The sequence below is a fragment of the Nannospalax galili genome, unplaced genomic scaffold (assembly GCF_000622305.1).
Source record: "Nannospalax galili isolate Female #2095 unplaced genomic scaffold, S.galili_v1.0 scaffold771, whole genome shotgun sequence".
Lineage (NCBI taxonomy): Eukaryota > Metazoa > Chordata > Mammalia > Rodentia > Spalacidae > Nannospalax > Nannospalax galili.
In genome coordinates, this window is record NW_008329156.1 from 313,952 (window position 1) to 324,393 (window position 10,442).

Genomic DNA, 10,442 nt, shown 5'->3' on the forward strand with positions numbered 1-10,442 from the left:
AGTATATTTTGAAACAAGGCAGGCTGCCTGAGCAGAGGTGTGAAGTCTATTCTGAACATACCATTTTTTCTTTGTTTTCACAGGTAAAATCAGCCATCTGGATTGGGAGGCTCAAGGAACGCTGGTGAACAGTTCTGCTATTGACTTCTAAAGGAGAATTTTTGGGGTCCGTGGGTTTATGGCAGATGACTTGTAGTCACCCTAGTGGGTGGAAATCTGGGAACCAGGTGTATGACCAAATTTGTGGAGGAGCATAAAGGCTCAGGAGTTCCTCTTCCGGGGTCCCTGATGCTCTCTGCCTCAGAACCTTGTGCTGGTGTTGAGTGTTCAAGTGCTCACGTGTCTTCTTTTTCCTTTGACTCGTGGGTCTGGTAGGAGAATCTCATGACAATGAACCTGCTCTTGATTTCACTTCTATATTGTTAGTTTGTTTCCAATTAATGGTCTACTTTCCCCCTTTTTGTGTTGCATGACAAATTCACTGACATTATTACAATCTCCCCACCTACCCCCCCAAAATCAATAGAATCTAAAACGTACTAAGCAACAGGATTCTGCTCTTTCCATGAGAACTTCTTTGTCTCTTCATGCTCCAACCTGTGGAGGGAGGAGCTCAAGTACCGACTTTGTGTCTGTGCCTCACCAGGACGCCTGCTGGAGGGATCACCCATTCCTAACACTGTGAAAACCCTCCCAGAATGCAACCTTGGGAGGCACCGCTCCTGCGTTTTGCCTGCACTGGGTGCTCCCCTCCTCCATTCTCATCCCCCCCACCCCCATTCTAAGCAACGAATGGATACAGAGAATTAGACCTCATGAACGCACAGAAACAGCATCCCACTTCCTGGAATAATCATTGCGCACATTTCTGTGTGTTCGTCTAAGTCTAGGTTTTTCCTCTGCGCCGTTCAATTCCCCTTTAAAATGTGCATAATGTCATCATGTGCATAGACAATTTTGTATATAGGTCTTTTCACTATTTTATCAGACATGTTTTCTTCATATTCACAGTCTTCATAAACATTACATCAGTAGTTTCATAATATTCAAACCTCTAGAGGTTTCCGTGAGGCAGGTCACTGACGGCTGACTCCAACTGGCCGTGGATTCGAACATGTTTGTGCATGAGTCTTCTTTCTGTATTACGAAAGATCTCAGGTCTAGAAGCCTAGATTCCTTGGGATAGCTATTGATTATCAAACCACTTACAAGGTTTTCTCATAAGCATATAGCAAATAGCAATTAACTGTGCATAAGATACAAGATGTGTGATGCTCTATTAAAATATGATATTGTATTTAACCCTTAGTTTAGGAAGAAGCCAGTGTGCTTATTTAAATGTTGTGGCCTGGGAAGGCATTGGGATAGAGTTGGAGTGACTGTTTCGTTGAACACCCTCATCCTAGCCTTCTCTAGTGGTATGTGCACTCAGGAGGCAATGCTGGGTGTGCATAAGGCAGTTTTAGGACTCATAGTTAGTTTCTCAGCTTCCAATAGACTGTCAACTCAGTGGCTGAAGAAGGCGCCCTTAGAAGGAAGCTATTTAATATTTCACTAGAATTCCAGACACGTTAACTTAAACAAGTTGATTTTCATTGTGTCTGGCTATTCACATCATGATGTTTGCAGGAATGAGTGAATGAAAGGTGCCAGCTGACTTCAACCCATCATGGCCTTAGAAGGACCTTTATCTCAATAGGGTCCATGGATCTGATTCAGGATTTCAGATGCTGACGAAAGTTGTTGATGAATGGAGACCTGAACACGTCTCTGTTAGTGAGAGCACAACACTTCCATTTCTCCCTGACCTGGTGTTTCTGATGCCACTGGGAAGAATAGAGTGGCCTCTCCATGTGGATTTGCAAAAATAAAGTCTATGGCATTTACAGGGCTGTGCAGAGATAACCAGTCCCAACTGCTTACCTTCAGTTGAGGCGGGGAATGGAATCCAGTAAGTTGAATGCAAAACTGCATGGAAGACTGAATCTAGCATAACCCGTTTGATGAATTTGCTTCATCTCCTCTGCTGCTTCTTGGCTTAAGAAAAAGGCCCATGCACACATTTGTAACAGCACAAGATAGACTCTTACCAACCATAAAGAGAAGATTTGTACAATGCTCAGTTTTTTCATATTTGGTGGGAAACTGTTAAGGTTTTCCTAGGGAGTTCCTCTGCAGGACCTACATTTGTGTGAAGTCATTATTTCTAGTGTAGCTCATGAAAACAGTGTACGTACTGAATACTTGAATCAAAGGTGCTACATCCTTGGGTCTGGTACTAACAAGTCTAGAGATTCGTGCACAACTACAGTGAATCCTGCAGTGTGGCTTTAATGAGTATGTTAGAGAATTAAACTACAGAGGAACTGTTGTGGGCGCTTACATCATTCTACTGAGAGTAAAAAAAATAAAAAGTCCTTTGCCGAGTCAGCGTCTTTTTGGAAGGGATTTGGTTCCCAGTTACATGGCTGGCATCGCCGATTGAACTGGAACACTCTGGTTGAACGTAAGCTGGAGAAAGCACCCTAGGGTTGCGTGTGGCACTGAAGCTTTGGATCCTGAGTGCCATTGTTTGGTAGGTTTGGTTTGCTTAGGCACCCATCTGTGACTTAAGGACCTCAGGCTTCACTGACCCAGAAGCACCTCAGTGTGGTACCACTTGTTTCTGAGGTTGCATGGGGTTTTAGAAATGGACTCATGAGCAGGCATACAGATTACCCTGGGCCAACATGGATGCCTGTCATCCACAAACACGCTCCACAATGGAGCCTCCTCTGCCCAGTGTGGGACCCGAGTAGCTGCTCCTGTGTTCCAGACCCCTTCTGCTGCAAAGACATAATTGTTACAGGAGGAGTCAGGAAAAGTACACCTTCCCCCACCTGCTTCTTTGTGGTCCAGGGGAGAGCGAGCATGTGGTTGTCATGGAGACAGTTGCTGCCTACAGTCTGTCTCAAAAACAAACTGCTAAAAAGTCAGGCCCTGGGTCTGTGCTGGAGCTGGGCACTGGAGACAATCCTCCCACGCTCCTTTAGCTCTGCTTGGGGCATGGGGAGACTGGCTTTTATGCTCCTGCAGACAAAAAAAGAAAAAGGAGTAAAAGCAACATTTGGTGGTGCCTCATTTGTCTATCAGACCTGAGCAGGCGTTTCTGAAGCACGGCTCACTGGGGTCCCCTGGGCTACGGGACTAAGCACGTACACCGTCAGCATCAGTTTGTTTAATCAGTTTGTATTGTCCCCTACAGCAGTCTTGTTTGTCAAGAAAATTTCTCCATACATGCACGTGTTGTTTGGAGTGTCTCCTGTGAACACTACATTGGAAAGAAAATGCCTCAAAATAATGGAGAGACATTGGCAGGCTGCACCTTCCACTGGTTCGTAATCCACTCAAGTAGCAGATGAATCGAAGAAACAGCTGACACCAGAAGGGGAAACACCCAGTGTAGGGGTGGGTTCAAACAGAGGGACTGAGGAGTGCAGGGGGGGGTTCAAACAGAGGGACTGAGGAGTGCAGGGGTGGGTTCAAACAGAGGGACTGAGAATCAGGGTGGAAGGGTGAGAGGAGTCCTAGGACACATGCAGCCTCCCTGGAGCAATGCAGTAGAGACAGGCTGCCTCCTCCGGAGACCATCTGGTGTGTGCAGTGTAGGAACGTCCTGAGCCCTGAGGAATAATGCCCTGAGGAGCAGGACACATGTGACTGAGGTCAGTCACTGCCGGGCCAGGGCTGGGCTATATGGGGTAGAACACTTGCCTAGTATGCATGAGGTCCTGGGTCTGATTCCTTGCACTGTATTCACACTTGCAAGGGACTGAGGAGTGTAGGGGTGTGTTCAAACAGAGGGACTGAGGAGGGTAGGGGTGGGTTCAAACAGAGGGACTGAGAATCAGGGTGGAAGGGTGAGAGGAGTCCTAGGACACATGCAGCCTCCCTGGAGCAATGCAGTAGAGACAGGCTGCCTCCTCCGGAGACCATCTGGTGTGTGCAGTGTAGGAACGTCCTGAGCCCTGAGGAATAATGCCCTGAGGAGCAGGACACATGTGACTGAGGTCAGTCACTGCCGGGCCAGGGCTGGGCTATATGGGGTAGAACACTTGCCTAGTATGCATGAGGTCCTGGGTCTGATTCCTTGCACTGTATTCACACTTGCATACATACACACACACACACACACACACACACACACACACACACACACATGCACAAGAGTACCCTGGGCCCACCAACACGATGTCTATCATCCACAAACCTACTCTCCGATGGGGCCTCCCCTGCCCAGTGAAGAACCTGAGTTGCTGCTGGGGCCTCCTGTGTTCCTGAGTCCTTCTGCTCCAAGGGCACATTTGTTCCAGGAAGAATCAGGGAATCGTGTACAGTCTAAAGAAGTCAGTCTCTAGACTGACAGTCTTCTAGAACATGGGTCACATTATGCTAGGCCGTGAGCTCCTGTGGCTTCCCATCACTGGATCGCGCTGTGTCCTTCAGACCGGTTTCTCCATCGGAGTTCCTACCTCTCCTATGGATCCTCAACATGCTGAGAGAATCTTCCTGAGACTCAGGGTGGAGTCTCCCTTCTCAGCTCTCAAGCCATCAGTGGCTCCCGGTTGACTGTCCTGCCCAGCATGCTAACACAGGGTGTCAGGGTCTTGGTAGCCTGGCCTTTCTTACCTCTACAGGCTTGTTGTGTGACGCTGCCTGCCTCCCTCCGCTGCTTTGGAGCAGCTGTCTCTGTGTACATGCCATACCAGTTGCCCCAGGGCTCTCTTTCTCTGTGCTGAGTGGCCTGTTCTCCTAACAGGAGCTGACTACTGGCCACCTGACACTCCCTCCCTTGGGATGACCCAACTGCTCCCATTGACGGCCCTCCTTGTGTTTTTCCCCCCTTCTTTGATTCATGCCTCAGTAGAAGACTGTGTAGTGACATCACCCAGTGATGGAACAAGTTGGCTTCGCTGTCTGGGGGCTTCTGTGACTTTGAGAAGATCATTCAAGCAGCATGGCTTGATTTGCTCATCTCTGAAATGGCCTCCTTTCCTCAGAGGGTCGAGAGGATTCAGTGGGGTCACTGAGCCTGGCATTTTGTCATGGCTCAGTGAATCTCAGTGCTCCTTACTATCATCGCTCTCAACTGTTCCCCTGGCCTTAAGTCTCTTCTTCTCTTTTTTCTAATGCTAATGTCAGAGCATGACTTTAGAGCTACCTCTTCCAGGCAGATCACCTTGGGCAACCTCTGCTCCCAGAGCAGCCTTGGGCATCTCTGTCCTGCGTGACCTCCCTGGCTTCTCCATTCGCAGCACCTGCAGGTCACCTAGTACTAGATAAGAACTTCTCTTAGCTACAGGCTTTGCCCAGCTCCTCATCACCTTGCAGACCATAACCTACTCCTGGTCCAGTGTCAAGGTTGGGAAGCTGTGATTATTGGTCCATAGTCTACTTAGAACACTCCCTGGCTGGGCTGTGGGGGTTTTTGATGGAAGAGACATTGTCCAGCTGGTTTGCCTCATTCATTCTGCATGGACACTGTCTGGTCTGCTGCAGGTGCCCAATGAGGATTCTGTGGTTAAATGGCCCTGCGATGGTGAATCTTGGTTGTCAACTTGGCACATCTGGGAAAAGGGAACCTCAGTTGGGGAATTTCCTCCATCATACTGGCCTGGGGGCATGCCTGTGAAGAATCGTCCTGTTTCTGATAGATGTAGAAAGGCTCATCCCACTGTGGTCAGTGCCACCCCTGGGCGGGTGGGTCTGGGCTGCATAGGACAGGGTTGAGTATGAGCCAGATGGAGCAAGCCAGTGCATAGTGTTCCTCTGTGGTTTCTGCGTCAGTTCCTGCCTTGAGTACCTGCCCCGAAGTCCCTCAAGGATGAACTGTGACCTGGTGGTATAACATGAAATAAACCCTTTCCTCCCCTAAGTCCTTTTGGTCTTGGTGTTCACTGCAGCAACAGAGAAACCAAAGGAGGAGAGGCTCCGCTCTTCGCTGTTCTTCAACATGTCCCAAGATGTCCTCAGGCCCCTTCTGAGTCCCTTTTCTCTTCTCCCTGGTTGGAATATTGCTCACACCTAAGTACCACCCTGTTTCCTTGCATCCCCAGGCCACCAGTCCTTCCCCATGTAAGGACGAAACCCTGTCTCTTTATTTGATGACTGTCCTTGTAGCCTGTCTGTGAGGAATTATGGTCACTGTGGAGGATCTTGAAATAGAGTTCTCCAGAGAAACAGAACTAATAGACGGTGTACACGGAATTTATTAGGAGACAAGTTCCACAATCCGCCATCCGTCCATCAGTGGTGGTGGTAGTGGTGGTAAATTCTAACCCGTCTTTTTTTCCTTCCTTCCTTCCTTCCTTCCTTCCTTCCTTCCTTCCTTCCTTCCTTCCTTCCTTCCTTCCTTCCTTCCTTCCTTCCTTCCTTCCTTCCTTCCTTCCTTCCTTCCTTCCTTCCTTCCTTCCTTCCTTCCTTCCTTCCTTCCTTCCTTCCTTCCTTCCTTCCTTCCTTCCTTCCTTCCTTCCTTCCTTCCTTCCTTCCTTCCTTCCTTCCTTCCTTCCTTCCTTCCTTCCTTCCTTCCTTCCTTCCTTCCTTCCTTCCTTCCTTCCTTCCTTCCCATATGTGAGTACTGTATTTACATCACTTTCATCTGTCCCTCTTCCTCCAGCTCATCCCATGTTCCTCTCTCAATTGCATGGCCTCTTCTTTGATTATTATCACACACACACACACACACACACACACACACACACACACACACACACGCTACTGAGTCCGTTTAGTGATGCTTATATGTATATGTGTTTAGCACTGATCACTTGGGAGTAGATAACCTATCAAGGCACTTGTCCCTAGAGAAAATTGATCCTCCCTCTCTCAGCAGCCATTGATTGCCTTAGCTCTTCATCTAGAAGCGAGACCTTGTGAAATTTCCCCCATCCATACTGGCATGTCAATGGTATTGTCAAGAGGAAACAGTTTTCCACACAGCTGGTTAGTTACTCATATGAACTTACAGCAGTGGTGATAGTGTGCACAGTTCCATGCAAGCTCAAACCAGACAAAATCCCAGCATCGATGTGGAGAGTCAGGTAAGAAATCCCAAACCTACCTAAGGAACGACTGACGACTGATGGTGGCTAGGAGGAGGAGAGCCAGTCTCTTTCAAGGATGTGACCTTTGGTAGGTTAACCAGGCTCCAGCAGATGGACCCACGCTGAAGGACATTCGGGGACCCCAATTAGACTCCATGGGCCTTAATACATACACATATATACACATATTGTGTTGGGGACAGTGAGGGAAGGAACACCATCAAATCGCATTGTATGAAATTTCACAAATTCAATAAAACAAGAACCAGGACCGAGAATGACCCAAGTCCCAGTCCAAGGCTCAGAGAAGGTTGATGTTGCCGCTCACCAGAGAGGGAGTGAAGTCCGCTCATCTTCCTGCTCCGTTCAGGTCTTCTGGGGATGCCAGACACACACCAAAATAATGCCCAGTCCACTCGGCACAGAAAATGAACCATCACAGATATGTTCCTCTACTCGAACAGATCGTACAGAGCAAAGATCTGGATTTTAGTATTGTTTGTTAGCCCAGGCATTCAACATGTAAGTTACTGTGGTTAGATATAGCCCTGAATTTGTCTTCATGGACAGTGCGACCACAGTGAACAGCTATTCACCATAGCTGTAGCTGAGTCCTGGACTATCAAGAGGCTTTAGTAAAACACTACAGGGGAGCAGAGAGGAGGGCCCAGCTACCTCTGGAGAAGGCAGGAAGGCACCCAGGGACCATAAAGGGCTGAGAATTTACCAGGAGAAATGGTTGCAGCAAAGAGGACACATGTGGTCAGTGGTTGAGAACTCAAGTTCCTATAGACTCTCCTGGGCTGGTCCAGGGACCATAAAGGGCTAAGAATTTACCAGGAGGAATGGTTGCAGCAAAGAGGACATGTGGTCAGTGGTTGAGAACTCAAGTTCCTATAGACTCTCCTGGGCTGGAATGCTGCCTCTCAAATGCTCAGTCCACACTCCAATGTTAACAACTGGAGCTATGGATCTATGCTCACAAACTTTCACATGCTGTGCTCTGGAAAAAATGCTTCACATGTGATTCTGTGAAATCCACCTGCACATGTCACGGATGGTTTTACTAGGGGAAATGGAAACAGATCAACTGGATCCAAGGAGCTATATGAAGGGGTAGGGCAGTGAATCCTGCAGGGACATGTGTGGGGCTTTTGGAGCCCATCTTTCTGCCCCCAGCCTGGAGTACATGTGCCATGTCGGCCTTGGTTGTCAACCCGACATACCTGGGAAGGGGAACCTCGACTGAGGAATTTTGTCTATTTGGTTGACCTGTGTGTATGTCTGTGAGGCATTTTCTTGACTGTTGAGTGATACGGGAGGTCTCAGCCCACTGTGGGTGGTGTCATCCCTGGTCAGGTGGTACTGGATTTATAAGAAAGCAGCCTGAGCACAGGCCAGAGAAACAAGCCAGTGAGCAGCGTTCTTCCATGGTCTCTGCTTCAGTTCCTGCCTCCAGGTTCCTGCCTTGATTTCCCTTGATGATGAACTGTGATTAGGACGTGTAAGCCAAATAAACCCTTCCCTCCCCAGTTGGCTCTGGTCGGTGTTTCATCACAGCAGTGGGAACCTGACTGCGGCAACATTTCTCATGCATCAGAAGGCTTTGGTCCCATTTTAAAACCAACAAAGCTGCAGGTCCTGACATTAAGCGTTTGGTAGCACTTTTAACTTACAAGGCAGGGAGTAATCTATGCAATGATTTAGTGTAAATCAAAGTGAAATTCCACGTGCCTGTTTGGCCTTCTTGCTTTTAAGTAAGTACAAAAAAATCAAAACAATGAGTCCGAGCACTGTCTCCTAATGCACAGGGCACCTCTCAAGTCCTTGCCCCTGAATGGCCAGGGTTTCGGTCCCTGTTGGCTGTGTCCCTCCCCCAGCCCCATCTTCCTCCTCCTCTGCTCTCGTTTCACCTCTGGCAAATGCCTGTGATGCTTCATTCACTTTTCTTTCCTGAGATGAAGAATAAAAGAGCCAGTGCCCTTCTAGGTGGGTGCAGAGGGCTCCTGACTCCGCTTCTCCCCTCATGGCCCCTGGACAGGTCTCTGCACAGAGGCCAAACCAGGGCTGTGTGTGCTGTGCTCTGAGCTTGGTGCACCTACTCAGCATCCTTTCAGAGCAGACGTCCCTCCTCACAGCGGCTGTCAGTTTCTTTCAGATGCATTAGGAATGTCTGGATGCTTTATTTGGGGCTGACTGCTGTTGCTGACCCGGAACTGATAGGACTCCAGAGTTCCTGGCACTGGGACAGGGGAGGAAGGGGAGTGTGCCCTTAGCATCCCTACCCCCAGGGCTCCAGCACCCAGCAGCAGCCCCTGCTCCCTGCAGAGACCCCGCCTTTCACATACCAGGTCCTTCAAAGCCTAGTAGAGTTCAGGGCTCTGACCCCTGTAGTCCTTTCGCATCTCAGGAGGCTGCAAATCTCTCATTGCAAGTGAGAGCCATTTCCAGGTAAGCAAACCATTTCCCTCCCCCTCCTGAGAGCACTCTGCCTTCCAGCTCTGAAATTCTGGTCCCACTCCTGAGAGCACTTAGCCTTCCAGCTCTGAAATCCTGGATTAGGTCCCCTTTGGGTGTGTGAGGTTTGCTCTTCTGATCCTTTAGTAACTAAGTGGCACAGTTTCTCAGCCTATTAGAAACCAGGAGGCTTTCATTTCCAGAGCCGAAGAGCACGTGACTGGAACAGCAGTGCCTCTCAGTTTGGAGAGGGAGGTAAGTTCATTTCCATCGTTCTGAGCCAGTGCCCACTACCTGCCTCTGCCTCAGATGGGCCCAGATCAATTCCTTGATATAAACTGTCTCCAAGACACAAGGTCCCTGGTGATGGGTTGGATTGTGATGCCTTCTGGGATGTTAGAAAAAGAAGCCCCTGAACCAAATAATTGCACAGGCTGCCTTCTCTCCGGGACACTGGTGCTTAGTGTCTGGACAGAGGGAAGGGAGGAAGCCTTTGGTGAGGACACCCACACACTCTTTCTTCTTTGTCAATGGCTGCTCTGAGTTATTTCTGTTTATGAGGCAGACATTTGATGAGGACTGGGAATCCTCCTCCTCCTGCACACACACACACACACACACACACACAGACACACACACACACACACACACACTACCTGAAAGCATAGATTCTTGTTCAGTTGTCAGGTCCCCTGGGGGGTGGGAATGAACCTGTTTCTGGGACAGTAAGTTAATGGGTAGATGGTAGATGCCAGTTGGGAGAGTGCAGAGAGAGGAGGAGGCCTGGCCAGCTGGGCCTGAGGCAGATCACGAAGTTGGGAGGAGGAGAAATGGAGGGGCTCAGTCCCACTCAGTGTGTGCATGTGTGTGCTTGTGGGTGTATGTGTATGAGTGTGTGTGTAC

The 10,442-nt window shown here is 49.0% G+C and overlaps 1 protein-coding gene across 1 annotated transcript in view; it reads left to right on the top strand.

Annotated features, from left to right (window-relative positions):
- Trpm8 (transient receptor potential cation channel subfamily M member 8) overlaps nucleotides 1-2,417 on the top strand; it is a 117,957-nt gene extending 115,540 nt beyond the window's left edge. The window contains exon 26 of the mRNA XM_008834505.2: nucleotides 84-2,417. The gene's annotated coding sequence lies outside the window, so the exon portion shown is untranslated. The remainder of the gene's footprint in view (nucleotides 1-83) is intronic.
- The last annotated feature ends 8,025 nt before the right edge of the window (nucleotides 2,418-10,442 follow it).